At 41.7% G+C, this 16,024-nt stretch overlaps 1 protein-coding gene across 3 annotated transcripts in view; it reads right to left on the reverse strand.

Moving 5' to 3' along the window:
- Window positions 1-1,700, reverse strand: part of EVI5 (ecotropic viral integration site 5) — a 184,877-nt gene extending 183,177 nt beyond the window's left edge. For all 3 annotated transcript variants that reach the window (XM_054721359.1, XM_054721358.1, XM_054721360.1), the window contains exon 1: window positions 1,403-1,700. The gene's annotated coding sequence lies outside the window, so the exon portion shown is untranslated. The remainder of the gene's footprint in view (window positions 1-1,402) is intronic.
- Window positions 1,701-16,024: the final 14,324 nt, after the last annotated feature.

The following is a 16,024-nucleotide window of genomic DNA, read 5'->3' on the forward strand; positions in this document are numbered from 1 at the left end:
TATATATCCATCCCAGAAAGAATTCATGGGAGATACACACGCGCACGCGCGCGCGCGCACACACACAAACTACAATCATCATGAAAATGCAAAATCAAACCACACTGGTATATCCCAGAACAGCAAAAGTTTTAAGAAAGTGACAAGCATCAGGAAGGGTGTGGGGTAACTGGAATATTACTCCCTGCTAATTGGTGCAACCACTTTGGGGAAATGTTCAACCGTGCCTAATATTAAAGTTTTATCATTCACATACCTCACAAACCAACAATTCCACCCCTGGATATGAACCCCAACCAAGTAATGCTCTCGTTTCTTAATCTGTAATGGTACACTTGGGGGAAAAATGCTTTCCCTGCACACTTAGGACTGTGCACTTTTTTCTGTACCTCGTACTTCGATGAGTTTTCTAAGATTTCTTTGGCACGAAGTTCTCAGACACCTAAAGGCTAGTATTTTAGAACAGAAAAGGAGCTTCTTGTGAACTGCAAAACTAACACAATTAAAAACAGCTATTAACGTATCAGCCCAGAACTAAGGTAAAACCCTACCAACAGATAATTGTTCTTGATCTTCGTGAAGCACTGGGATTTCTTTCTTTTCGGCAAAGAAAGGAGCTTATTCTTCTACCCTGTGTCCCAAAGAAAAGCCATCTGTGCAAGAAAACGCTGCTTTTCCGAAATCGCCTCTAAAAAGCAACGGAGGGGAGAAAAGCGAAGGAACCATTCCACAAGTTCTGATTAACTCTTGGGTGAAAGGATGTCAACTGAGCCAGATCTAAGCCAACCGAAAAGACACAAAAGAAATCACAGCAACTCGAGGCGAACCCCGACGCCACAATCCAGCCTTCCGGAAACCCTGCGGTCAGGCTGGGGCTTGCCCCGCTCGTCGGAAGGTGATTCCGTGACGGCTGCAGCCGCTCCCCAGGTGCATCCTCGGGAGCCACCCGGCTTGCGCATCACCTGCCCGGACCCTCGGCCTCGCGCAGAATCCCGGAGGCCAAAACCAGACGCTCCCTTGGCTAGGGGCGCGGGCGGTCTCGCCCCGTCAGGTCACCCGGAGGGAATGGACTTCTGCCTGAAGGGCGGGCGTGCGGGGACAGGACCCCCCAACACACACACACACACACACACACGGGATTTTCGAGGAAGCGCCCCGAAGCTGCCCCGTCCCTCCACCTCCCACGGGCGCATTTCTCCCCCGGCTCCCCAGGGAGGAAGGTCCCGGGCCGCAGCGGCCACAGGGAACTTAGGCCCCGGCGGCGCCGGACGCGCCCGCCCCGCTCGCGCCGCAAGTTTGGGGACGGCCCCCCACCGCGCGGCTCGGGGGGAGGAGGGGGGGCCGCCGTGCACCCCGCGGAACCCGGGCACGCGGCCCGCCCGGCTGGCGGGGCACCTCTCACCTTGGAAACGTTGGGTGGACTCCGCGGTAAACATTAACTTCCCATCCAGCCGGCAGCCGCGCCGCCGCGTCCCCGCGCCTCGGCCCCGCTCCCAGCTCCGCGGGCCGCCCTCCCGCCCTCTCCGGGGCGCCGCGCGCACTCGGGAGCTCAAGGGCGCCTCCGACCCTCACGCACCCCTCCCGGCGCCGGCTCTGCCCCCACGACGCGACCCCGAGCCTGCCGGCGCGCGGGTGCCTCCGGGGTCCGGCCCGGCCGCGTCAGGAGAGCCCAGAGCGCAGGCGCGGCAGGCCCTTAAAGAGCCCGGGCCGCCTCTGCCGCAGAAAGGGTTCGAGCAGGTTAGGGGCCGGGCCGGCCGAGAAAAGGAGAAGCCGAAGCGATTGGACCGTCGGGAACGGGGGCGGAGAAATCCCGCTCCCTCCTCCGCCCTTTTCAAAGCGCCAGCCCTCGGTCCTACAAATTGCTGACTTCCTCCGTCTCTTAGAACCACCCCCTTGCATGTGAGAGCTGCACCGGGCGCACCCCGCCGGGGCCCGAAGCGACCCCGCGCTTTGGGGCCGCGGGCCTCGCACCGCCCCCCGGTCCGCGCGCCGGCCTCCCGGGCCGCGGCGCCGCTGCAGATGCGCAGGTTTCCAGAGGCCGCCCGAGCTCCCCGAGAGGTGACCTAGGTCTCGGTCACAAACAAGGATCAATTTGTAAATGGCACTTGTGGTTGCAAATCACTCTGCCATCGGTCCACTCGACTCGCTGGGTTTCTGCAGCCCCGCAGGGGGGCAGGACCTGGGCACAAACATGTGAGGTCCAGCCGGGCTGCCGTCCAATACCAACCAGGAAATTCTTAGAAGACAAGAACGTACTTAGTAGAAACAACCTACTAATTCCGGTCTAATCGCAGGAAAAACAAGCAAGAAAAACAATAAAGGCAATCTAAATTACTTTAATGATACATTTATTTTTTTTAATTTTAAAAAATGCCCTGTAACAATAATTACACATTTAGAAGTGACAAAATGATAGTAATTATCAGCACACACCAAAAAAAAAAACCTCAAAATTATTTTCTAACTTAAATTTATCATCTCCAGATGGGGTTCCACTGTAATAAATAAACATTTTTTAAAAAAAAGAAAAACTCCATATTTTTAACAAGATTGGTAAACACCAAAAAATAGGAAGTTCCACCCAGTTAAAATTTTAAAAGCTTGAAATTCTATGAGGCAAATTTTTCCATAACTTTAAACTATGTCATCATTTGAAGTTCATTTCAATTAATTTCATTGCAATTGAACCCATCTTGTATAAGAAATCTGAGACACATCTTGATATTCTACCTTTCCCTCCTATTTTTCATCTATCAGAAAATCCTGTTGATTTTGCCTCCCAAATTTTCCTTGAATTTGTTATCTTCTATCTTTTCCATCACCATCCTAATCTAAACTACCTTCGGGGGGAGAGGGAATACTAATCTAGTCATCTAATTGGTTTATTCACATGCTTCTTGCCCCTCTTTAATGTCTTCTTCACATGGGCTATGTAAGGCTTCATGACCCTGTCATTTCCCAGCATAGACCTCTTCAATAGCTTCCCATTCTCTGAGACAAAACCCCTTAACTAACCACAGTCAGGTACCTTGCCCACCTCTCGACTTCTTCTCACTGCTCATGATAGGGAAAATGAGACGTTTTTGCGGGGGCTTGCAATCTGAATCTAGTCACTGTCCCTTTAATTATCTGGTCCTGCAAGACCTGTTTACCCAAAATACTACTCCCATTTTAGAGAGGCCATAAACCATCCCCAGACGGAGTTATCAGTGCTGGCACCAGGCCAGGCCTTGAGATGTGGTCCCACTGCCCCCATCCCAGCACATGGGCTTTTTGCAAAGCCCGCGAAAGGTCCGGAAGTATAATCCATATTTGGGGGACAAAGAAACCAAAGGGGTACAAAGGGAAAGCTTCCTCCATATTGGGGAGACTCAGGATTTGGAGAGAAACAGACTACCTTCAGTCACTGTACCGGTACATGTGAAATGCCTGGAAATAAATGGTTTTTTTCCTGTGCCTCCGGTACTCCTGTGCATTTTTCGGTCACCTGGTAAATTCTGTAACACTCAGGCCACATTCCATCTTGCTGTCCCTGTTCCAGCCACACTGGTCTCTTCCAATCCCTCAAAATTTCCTCTCTCCACAGAGCTTTTGCATGTGCTTTGTTTGCTCTGTGCCTGGGAAGCTCTTCAACCCTCATTCTTCTGATCTCAGCGCTAATATCTAACTCTGAGAAGCACCTTCAGAGTGCTCTGGTAACCTCCTCATACACTGCACCGACACTACTTGTATGACTCCTTTGGTGAATTTTTGTTTCCCCTGCTAGACTACCACCTCCATAAAGCCTGGAACTTGGTTTTCTTTGGTTCATAGTTGTACTTCCATAGTTGTTCAATACATACTTGTTTAGTCAATGAATGAGACTAATAGAATGCTACAACTTGAACAAGATGTGACTTAAAGGTTACGTATGTCATAGAAGAGCAAACGGTCACAATGTGACATTTGAAATCAGAGTCTAAAAAGAACTCCAGCTACTTTAAAACTGACTTTGTATCTTTTTCAGCTGGGTTGTCACAGATTCTTTGGGTAGCCTTCAAACCTGAGTTCTCAAAGCACTTTGTATAAACCCCTGAATGTGATAGCTGTGGGATGGACTCACAGGAAACTAATAACATTGGTTGCTCCAACGGAGGAAGATTGGGTGACGAGGGGACAGCCTGGGAAGGAGACTTGACTGCCTGCCTTTTTGTACCTTTTCAAGTTCAAACCATTGAACATACTGCCTATTCAAAAGTAAATAAATCACACAAAGAATGCACACTGTAGGATTCTACTTGTTTGAAATTCTAGAAAAGGCAAAACTAATATTTGTTGAAAAAAATCATAACTGGTTGCCCCTGGCCCAGAATTGATGGAGAAGGAACATGAGGGAACTTTCTGGGTGATAAAAATGGTCTATATCTTGATAGGGTGTGAATTACACAGGTATATTCACTTTGTCAAACATTTAATGTAAATTTTACCTAAAAACTGTATAAAATAAATAACATCTATTATTTTTAAAATAAGCTAACACACAGTTGAGGACTCTCTGTGTATGAGCATTGGCTAAGGGCTGTACCTACGTTATTTCTGGTAGTCTTCCTACTGTCCTCATGAGGCAGTTATTATTATTACCCCCTTGCATATGAGAAAACTAAGAATTAATAAATACCAAGTAACTTGCCTCTATTTTTATGAGTGGAAAATGGTGGGGCAGGGCTTTAATCCAGTTCGTCTCATGCCAGTAGTGGTTTAGTATATTACTTACCCTCAAGAACTTTGCAATTATTGAAATCATATTTTGTCTTAGCCTTCACAGTAGCCCCAGCACTTTGCATAGTACCTTTTCAGTATATAATGACTAAATGATAAAGAACAAGCTTGGTGTTGATTTTATTGGTACAAATTATATGTTTTTCATTAATACTGTGTGTGTAGTCTAGTCTAAATAATCAGCACCGCTGTGCCAAGTTCCTGAGATGTATTATCTCAAATGAGGTCAGTGGCCTGAGGAGACAAGCTTGTGCCATTAGCTCTGAGCTCCCAGCACTACCCCTCATTTATTCCTTTCCTTCCCTCACCCTGAGCTCATCAATTTACTTGATGAAACAGCTTACACTTTGATTTTTTTTTCACTGAAATAGCTAAATCTAACCAGAGAAATAGCTCATTCTAACCTCTCACACGCACGTGAGCACTTGCGTAAGTGAAATTCCATTGTGTGAATTCCACACCACCACCACCTCTGCTCCAGCTCCCTGCCACTCTGCCCTCCACAGTCTGGAACTTCCAACTACAGCAGGGGATAGAGGAAGAATGGGTGCAGTGAGCAGTGCCTCCTCAGAAGAGTTTAACTGAAGGTAAATTCAGTTGGCAATTCAAAGCTGTCTGTGTTCGAATGCTGCACACACTCAGCATTGCTCTGTGTCACCGTCACAGAAAGGAAGGTCTGAGCTCTCTCTCTCTCAATCTGGCAAGAACAGCATGCTCTCAGCTGCCAAAGGTGTTTTATAAGTCAGCCCTGCGAACCTCACTGCTCAAGAAAGGACAAGCAAGAGAGCGGTTCCCCTGAGACGCAAATCTGTCCAGGGTACAGAAGAGGAAGTCACCGGTGGAGTCAAGCCACTGATGAGTAACACCCCACCCTCACGCGGGGCAGCTGGCATTTGGGGCTTCCTTGGAGAACCAGGACCTCTCAGTGACATTCTAGGATTGCTGCGTCCAAAACAGCATGTGACTATTTATGTTTAAACTTCAACTGAAAGTTCAGTTTCGCTCACACATTTCAAGTCAAGTGCTCAATAACAGCCACCTGTGGCCACGAGCTGCTATCTTGCACAGCACCAACACAGAACATTTCCATCCATCAGAAAGTTCTCTTGGCAGCACTATTCTAGAAAAAGGAAACAACACTCCATTGAGACTCGCAGCTAATGTTCAAATATTTTTTTTTTTTTTTTTTTTGCTTTGGAAAAATGAAGGCCAACAATAAAATAGCCAACAAAGCAATAGCACTTGGCTCAGTGCTTTCCACAACACGATAGCAAAAGGCAGTCAAGCACAAAAGCTGTGGCCTCTCCATGTATTGAGATTCTAAGAATGGCTTTAGCCTCACCAGTCTACCTCCGTCACATTCCATTGTTTGCGAGGCTCATTATCTTAGGAAAGAAGACAATTCTGTTGACATCCCTTGGCACTTGTGTACAGGTGGAAACCAGATCTGCCACAGTTGTGGTAAAGAACAGGCTCTCTGGCTCTGGAGTTTGGTCACGGTTTCTTTATGTGATATTAAGATATTCACACTATCAACCCAATACAGCTTTTGAAATTGTGCCAACAAAATGGGATATCAATAGATTGCCAGTTTCCACCCCACCCTCCAAAAGGAGAAGTTCATTCTTTTCTTGACTTTCTGAAATATATATATTTTAAAGCAAGGTAAAATTTAGTGCAACTAGAGTAGTAATTCCACTTAAACTTTCCAATTATCTGGGCGTTAGTAGCCTCTACATTAATGCAACTGACTAGATTATGACCTAAAATTTCAAGTGAGCTTGCCAAAAGTGTGTTTAATCTGTTCGAGCTCCAAACTTCTCATCCATAAACTGGAGATAATTATAACAATATCTACTTAAGTACTAAAGTGACAATAAAAAAAATCATATATGCAAGGCACAAAGCATTCAACAAATGGCAGCTATTATCCAAAGCCACAAAGCACCATCGTGCAAAATTTAAAAGACAGATTTTTAAAAATGACTCTGAAGTACAAAAATCCTGACTTTACCACCTGCTAATTGTCTGGCTTTTATCCTCCGTAAGCTTCAGCTTCTTAATCAGGCAACTAAGGATAAGAGTTGCTAACCACAGATGTGTTGGTGAAATGTGTTATTTTATGTGAAAATGGTTTAATAACAGTAAGTCAAGTACACATTTCTGGCCCAACTCCACAAAAACGATAAGGAAACTATGTTAGGAAGGTGTTTCTTTACAGTAAAATTAATTTAGCTTTTATTATGGACTGCACTCCTCAACATGACTGGGAAGCAACCACTGCTGATGTCATCGCTGAAAAGCCATACAATCATCAACATTGCCATCAAAGAGAATTTGTGAGCTAATGCTGTGGTAACCAGCCACCTTAGTCAGCTACTCTTTTTCTCCACATGAGAAATTTGAAGCCTGTACAGACATGTCAGGTCTCCTCTGAGAATGTGCATTCGGAAAAGATAGCCAGCAGGCACTTACAGCAAAGAGAGGAATGCTATTGAATTACAAAAAGTCAGTTACTAATAGACCTTTCTTACAGGCGTGGAATTAAACCTAACACTTCATAAATTCTTGTTCATCACTCGAGTGGCCACAATACAATGAGATAATATTCTTAAAATAAAACTGAAGAAATGTTAACAAGCTGTTCCTGTGTTTTGAAGATTAAGGAGAAAAAAAAAACAAACCCCTAACTCAATAACAAAATATTTCCTGTTGCAGTAAATACATTTTTATGTGTTAATATAAAATTAAATGTTGTTTTAGACATTTACCTTTTTCCCCCTAGAGTTTCTAAAGGCAGCAGTCATTTTGGTGGTAACCATGATAAGCAGAGAAAACAGAGAGACCAGGGATTTGAGTGGAGTTTATAGCTGACTCATAGGGAGTGTTTACAACGACATTGCCACTGGGACCCACCCACTTTACACCCTTTCATTTCCACCCTTCACATTTGTTAGGTAGAACCTTTAGGAGAAGCTGGGAATGTGGAGGACTAGGAAAGCAGTAACCAAAGTTGTTTGGTCTTATGAGTACTAATTGATTTTGTTTTTTCTTCCTCCTTTCTCTCTCACTCCCTCCTTTTCTTCCTTTCTTTCCTTTTCCTTCCTTCAGTGACCTGATTCGTCTCCAAATGACAACTCTATATTAACTGTTAATGTGTTTGGGGTGCTGACACTGAGACATTGGCTACAAGTTTCTATATATTAGGTAGTTTCAACTCTTAGAACTTGATGCCAGACAGAAATATTAATTAGGGTAAAATTTATTTTTTTGGTTATGTTTTTACTCTTCAACTGAGGTTATAGAACACTGCAGGCTTTTGTGTTCTAGAAATGGGTGTTGCATTTGTGTTACTCAAGGCTATTAACTGAGAATTTACTATAAAATACAGAAGCAAGTGATATACTAGTACCTTGTGAGAGACATCAAAATAACACTATTCCATTCTCCATTATTATTTCATTCTCTTGAAAGAGATCTGATAAAGTATATTAGTTTTAAAAGAAAGTCTCTCTAATAATGATAGCTTTTTAAAAAAATATTTCCCCTGTCCCTTTCTTATTTTGGAAATTATTTTTTTCTTGAATTTATTGGGGTGACATTGATTAATAAAATTATATAGGTTCCAAGTGTACAATTCTATAACACATCATCTATGTATTGTATTGTGTGTTCACCACCCAAGGTCAAGTCTCCTTCCATCACCATTTATCTCCCTTGTGTACTCTCCTACCTGCCCGAAACCCCCCTTGACCCTCTGGTAATCACCATACTATTGTCTGTGTCTATGAGTTGTTTCTTTGTTTGTTTAATCTTTTCACTGTTTTGACTACACCCCCCAAAACCCATTCCCTCTGATAGCTGTCAGTCTGTTCTCTGTATCTATGAGTATCTTTCTATTTTGCTTCATTGTTTGCTTTGTTCATTAGACTCCACATGTAAGTGAACTCATGGTTTTTGTCTCTCTGACCGGCTAATTTCACTTAGCATAATATTCTCCAGGTCCATCATGCTGTTGCAAAAGAAAGATTTACTTCTTTTCTAGAGCTGAGTAGTATTCCATTCTGTAAATGTACCACAGCTTTCCTATCCACTCATCTACTGATGGGCACTTAGGCTGCTTCCAAATCTTGGCTATTATAAATAACGCTGCAGTGAACATAGGGGTGCATATATTCTTTCGAATTAGTGTTTGGGGTTTCTTAAGATATATCCCAAGATGTGGAATCACTTGGTCATAATTAATTTTAATTTTTAATTTTTTGAGGAAAGTCTATACTACTTTCCAAAGTGGCTGCACCAATCTGCATTCCCACCAGCAGTGAACTAGTGTTCCCTTTTCTCTACATCCTTGCCAGTAGTTGTTTGTTGATTTTTTTTTTTTTTATGATAGCCATTCTGACAGGTGTGAGGTGATAGCTCATTGTGGTTTTAATTTGCATTTCTCTGATGATCAGTGACTTTGAGTATTTTTTCATATGCCTCTTGGCCATTTATGTGTCCCCTTTGGAAAAATGTCTATTCAGGTCTTCTGCCCATTTTTTAATTGGATTGTTTGTCTTCCTTTTGTTGAGTTGTATGAGTACTTTATGTATTTTGGATATTAACCCCTTATCAGACGTATCATTGGCAAATATGTTCTCCCATACAGTGGGTTCCCTTTTCATTTTGATGGTGATTTCTTTTGCTGTGCAGAAGCTTTTTATTTTGATGTAGTCCCATTGGTTTATTTTCTCCTTAGTTTCCTTTTCCCTAGGAGATGTATCTGTAAATATACTGCTACGGGAGATGTCTGAGATTTTACTGCCTATGTTCTCCTCTAAGATTTTTATGGTTTCATGCCTTACATTTAAGTCTTTTACCCATCTTGAGTTTATTCTTGTGTATGGTGTAAGTTGGTGGTTTAGCTTCATCTTTTTACATGTGTCTGTCCAGCTTTCCCAACACGATTTATTGGAGAGACTTACTCCATTATATGCTCTTGCCTCCTTTGTTAAATATTAATTACCCGTAATGGTGTGGGTCAATATCTGGGGTCTCTGTTCTAATCCATTGGTCTACTAGTATATGCCTGTTCTTGTGACAGTACCAGGCTGTTAGGGTTATAGTGGCTTTGTAGTATAGTTTGATATCTGGCATTGTGCTCCCTCCTACTTCATTCTTCTTTCTCAAGATTGCTGCAGCTATTTGGGGTCTTTTATGGTTCCATATAAATTTTTGGAGTATTTGTTCTAGCTCTATGAAGTATGCCATTGGTATTTCAACAGGGATTCCTTTGAATCTATAGATTTTTTTGGGTAGTATGGACATTTTAATGATGTTAATTCTTCCAATCCATGAACATGGTATATGTTTCCATGAGAAACATTTTTTAATATTATAAACATTAGATGCTTAGCTGACTAAATATAGCCAATTAAATACACTCTTTTATCTCACTTAAATTTTTTGCACTATGGGTAACTTTTTAACTTATCATTAGCATTTTCTCCCTCCATCTATTTACACAAAGCTTCACCTTCCTGAAATTCCAGTTTTATCAGATCATGATTAATAATAAGCTTCCTCTGATTTAAATTCAAGTACATAAACAGTAGTATCTACTTATATATTCCAATTAAAACTCAATGAAATGTTCTTCCCATATAAAAAGTATTTCTAAAGATGGAGCAAGAAGATCATTATGTCAGTGAATATTTATTGAAAATTATGTCATCATTGGGACAAATTACCTCTGAAAAAGTTTGATCTGAGTAAGGAGCTAACTACATCCTATCAGGGATTTATATGTTTCCCAGATCCTACTCAAGAGTAGAGGGATAGGGGCCCAGCCAGTGTGGCTCAATGGTTGAGTGTCAACCTATGAACCAGGAAGTCACATGCCCAGGTTGCAGGCTCTATTCCCACAGGAGGCCACCAAGCAATGATTCTCTCTCATCATTCATGCTTCTATCTCTCTCTCCCTCTCCCTTCTGAAATCAATAAAAATATACATTTTTAAAAGAGAGTAGAAGGAAAAGGTGTGATCAAGATTAAGCAAAGAAACAGTGATCCTTTAGGGTACCCAATAATTTACCAAGCCAAAAAGCCAAAAAGATGATGATAAGGAAGGAGGAATGCAACAATGTATGAAAACTGTTGATATAAGCTTGGAGGACCGACTCAGAAGTCAAACTTAGGGGTCATCATTGGATATAATGTGAAACAGATGACCATGAAACTGAAAGACTAGAATGAGGAGGCAAATATTGAGCAGATATTGGCAAAATTTTGTATTGGTAGAGAGATGGTTCATCCTATTTTCCATGGAAGAAATGTGTGGAAGAATATGTAAAATCAGAGGTTCATTTGACCAAAATCTGAGTTTTATCTCATTTGTATCTTTGCCTTCTCTGTGTCTATCTATATTCAGGTGGCTCAATGTGTCTAGAGTAAAATGCACAGCCATGCTGAGTGCTCTCATTTTAAATTCATGACCGTGAATTTCAAATAGGTCATTGACGATGCTGGCACTCATACTATATTTCTCTAGAGAATTTTATTTTTTCACTTTCCTAGACAACTATTTCATACCTTCTCTTATCTCTTTAAACTGCCAATATTTTCTCCACCCTAACTCTCAAGTGATGACATTTCTTCTTGTTTCCCCGAGAAATTATAAGCACATTCTAAAAAGAATGTCCACAAATTTCCGGCATATCCACACAGCTACATGCTTTTGTGGACATATGCCCTGCCTTCCCCTTTGTAACAATGGATGAATCATCCATGTTTCCATGTGAAGCTAACTCTTCAGCTCAGGCACCAGATCTCATCCAGCCTACTCTGTGCTGTTGCTCTAGTACTTCTCCCCCTTCTCTATAACCTTTAATTTCCCCTCTCTGATAGATCTTTCCTGTCAGCATCCAAACATAATGTTATTTATATCATTTTAAACACAAAAAAACACTTTCTTTAACTAGTCCTCCATTATTCACCTTTCCTCTATAGCAAAATCCTTTCAAAGATTTATCTGTTTATCTGTTTTTTTCCTCTTATTTTTTTCTTAGACCCACTCCAGTCAGTATTTAACCCACACTGTTTCATAGAAACAACCCATGATTACCAATGATTTTTTATGTTGCCAAATCCAATGGTCATTTTTCTTGACCCATCAATAACTAGTGACTCTTTATTATTGAAATACTTTTTTTCTCTTGGTTTCCCTTCTACTTCATTGTCTGCTACTTCTCAGTCTCTTTTGTTAGTTCCTCTTCTTCCCAAACTCTAATTGTACCCTCGCTAAGATTCAGTTTTTGAGCCTCTTCTTTTTTTCATGTATACTCACTCCCTTAATTCAATTTCATGGTTTTAAATTTATTAGTAGATCTCTTCCCATTTTTAAATTTATTTTAGTGTTTTAGTTAATCCTCACTCGAGGATATTTTTTTCATTGATTTTTAGAGAGTGGAAGGGAGGAAGCAAGGGGGGAGAGAGAAACTAGAGAGAGAGAGAGAGAAAGAAAAACATCAATGAGAGAGAGACATAGATTGATTGCCTTCACAAGTGCCGCAACTGAGGCCATGATAGAACCTGCGACCCTTCAGTGTGTGGGCCAATGCTCTCACCACTGAAAACATTGGTCAGGGCTCTGATCCCATTTTTAAAAACAAATCAAATATAGGTATGTATTCACATACTCAGAACAGAAAGGAAATAGACCAAGAAATGAATGGTGGTTATCATTTGGTAATGAGGTTACAATTGATTTTCTGTGCTTTTCTGTAATCACATTTTATACAATTAATGTGTAATGTTTCTGTAAGCAGATTTTTTTTTTTTTTTTTATTTTTTTTTACAGAGAGGAAGGGAGAGGAATAGAGAGTCAGAAACATCGATGAGAGAGAAACATCGATCAGCTGCCTCCTGCACACCTCCCTACTGGGGATGTGCCCGCAACCAAGGTACATGCCCTTGACCGGAATCGAACCTGGGACAGTCCGCAGGCCGACGCTCTATCCACTGAGCCAAACCGGTTTCGGCTAGCAGATTTTTTTAAAAAGAACGATGCATGGCTGGAGGGATACAGAGTCTTACACAATAAACTGTAAAAATTCTTTCCCTACCCTGAGCATCAGAACACTTTGGAAATAATGAGAGGCATGCAGATTTGAAGCAATTCTTTAAGGGTGGGGGAGAAAAAGCCTTGGCTAACAAAAACTAGGCCAACTTGCTTGCATTATCTAAGATGGGGCCTATTCATATTCCCCTGGCTCTGAATTGCTGAGACTCATGGATAGTCTTCTAGGGAAGTACAATGGGAAAGTCCAAAAACGCAAGGATCCCAATACTTGAATTCTTGGCTCTTGGATTTTCTTTGAAGTAGAGCGAAAATTTACTGAATACTCTTTTCCTTAAAATTAGAATTTTAATAGTATTACAGAATTTTTCTTTTTAATTTTTTTACTGAGTAATATTTGCTTTAAAAAAGAATATTTATGTATAATGAAAATCAACAATTAAATATTCACCCCAACCAAGGATCAAACCTGCAACCTGGGTATGTGCCCTGAATGGGAATCAAACCCAAAATCCTTCAGTGCATGAGAGGGTGCTCCAACCAACTGAGCCAAACTGGCCAGGGTTATAGTAATTTCAAAAACACAGCCAGTACCTGACATTAATCAGAAAGAAAGTCCATCCTTAAAGTCCTTAGGGGTTGAGGAAGATTTTTGTTCTCATGCATTTTGTAGCCATTTACCTTGTGTCCAGAGCCACTAAGGGATAGGAGGCTGGGAGGGCCTGTCTTCCTGCAGTGATTCTGGTACCTCACCATTCAGTCTTTAGTCTAATTATAAAGTCCCCGAGCCATGAGGAAAGTGGCACCTCTGACTGCTCTTCTCAGTGAATCCCAGCTGGTCACAGAGGAAGGGTGTGGTAGAGCAAGCAATTCACAGTGGAAGAAGATCCTCAGCAATAGTGAAGTGAAAGTTCTCTGGAGGCACCAGGCCCAGCTTTGTAGATACTTTGGATTGCACATTAGTTGAGGGACTCCTCACTTCCTGTGGAAATTCTAATTGGGTCTAGCGAACTGTTTAGAGCCGTGGTTGGCAAACTGCAGCTCGCGAGCCACATGCGGCTCTTTGGCCCCTTGAGTGTGGCTCTTCCACAAAATACCACGGCCTGGGCGAGTCTATTTTGAAGAAGTGTCGTTAGAAGAAGTTTAAGTTTAAAAAATTTGGCTCTCAAAAGAAATTTCAATCGTTGTACTGTTGATATTTGGCTCTGTTGACTAATGAGTTTGCCGACCACTGGTTTAGAGCATCCTAGTTTTCTTAGAATCTCTCTTGCCCTATCTTCTTCCTTTCATCCTCTCTATTGAATTTTCTAAAACTCTTACGTTGACCTATGATCCATGCATCAGTCAGAGTTCTCCAGAGAAACAGAACCAATAGGGTACACACACACACACACACACACACACACACACACACACACACACACACACACATTCCTTTAGTTTATGGAATTGCCTAGTCTGAAATCTATAGGGCGGATTGGTAGACTGGAAACTCAGCCAGGAGTTAATGTTGCAGTTTTAAGTTCAAAATGTGTAGGGCAGACTGGCAGACTAAAAACTCAAGCAGGATTTTATGCTGCATACTTGAGGCATAATTTCTTCTCTAGGAAGCTGTTTTTGTTCCTAAGGCCTTTAACTGATAAGAAAAGGCCTATTCACATTATCAAGGGTTATCTCTTTTCCTTAAGGCCAACTGATTGTACATGCTAGCTATACCTATGAAATGCCTTCACAGCAACACCTACATGAGTGTTTGATTGCATAATTGAATACCATCGACTAGCCAAGTTGACACATAAGACAAACCATCATACCCCCACATGAAAATAATTACAAAAATAGCTATACTTTATTGGGCATTTATAATGTGCCAAGTATAATGCTAGGTATTTCACATGAACTATATTATTTAATACCCACAACAACCCATGAGAAAAATATTATTAATCCTATTTTACAGATGAAGAAACAGGTTAAACAATTTGCTTAAATTCACACAATGAGTAAGCCATTGAGTCAGGACTCAAACCTAAGCCTGTCTAACTCCTGACAAGTCCATGTTCTAGGAAATCCCTTTGGTCTCTGACAGATCTCCTATGCTTGCTTAGTCCCCAAGTGTCTAGTAATCATGGAAACTACCTCAGAGCTGAGAGTCCTGGGTCTGAGTGTGGCCAGCACATTCACTGCCATCCTCAGGGCTAGCTCTGTCTCTAAGACCACCTGAATTTCCAAAGGATTCCAGCAGTGTAGTTAAGCAAGTGTGGTTAAGAGTGAGGCAGGTAGGCAAGCCCAACCACTCACGCTGGTTTAGAAAACAACACTGTCAGCTCGGCCGGTGTTGCTCAGTGGTTGAGAGTCGACACATGAACCAGGAGGTCACGGTTCCATTCCTCGTTAGGGTACATTTCTAGGTTGCAGGCTCCATCCCCATTAGTGGGTGTGCAGGAGGCAACTGATCAATGATTCTCTCTCATCACTGATATTTTTTTTTCTCTCTCTCTCTCTTTCCCCCTCTGAAATCAATAAAAGTATTTTTTTAAAAAGAAAGAAAACAACACTCTCAGACTGAAGTTTCTACTTCCCACTTTAGAGAAATGTCTAATATTTCGCAGATTCATAATCTGCTATGCTATCAGGATTTTGCATATGGACTCTCTTAACTCAGTGGTCAGCAAACTGCGGCTCGCGAGCCACATGTGGCTCTTTGGCCCCTTGAGTGTGGCTTTTCCACAAAATACCACGGTCTGGGCGAGTCTATTTTGAAGAAGTGGTGTTAGAAGAAGTTTAAGTTTTAAAAATTTGGCTCTCAAAAGACATTTCAATCGTTGTACTGTTGATATTTGGCTCTGTTGACTAATGAGTTTGCCGACCACTGTCTTAACTACTAACATTTCAATCACTAAATCCTTCAAGTTTCTAATTATTTCTCTCTTTTTATGATTATCAGAAGTCCATTGCTACCATATTTTCTCCTTCATAATCTCATTCAAAACCCCTCTTCCGAGGAAAAGAATATTTAAAATTATTCACTTCAAAAAAAAATTATTCACTCCAACATTTACATTTGAGTGATATTTACATTTGAGTGAAACCTTTCTATAAATGATTAGATTTCTAATCATGGAACATTAGCTAACAGTTGAGGAGGCATTGAGTGGCTATGGAGCCTTCTAGTTGTGGTTGTTCTAAACAATCCCTTGCCTGCCG

Source organism: Eptesicus fuscus, chromosome 9 (assembly GCF_027574615.1).
Source record: "Eptesicus fuscus isolate TK198812 chromosome 9, DD_ASM_mEF_20220401, whole genome shotgun sequence".
Lineage (NCBI taxonomy): Eukaryota > Metazoa > Chordata > Mammalia > Chiroptera > Vespertilionidae > Eptesicus > Eptesicus fuscus.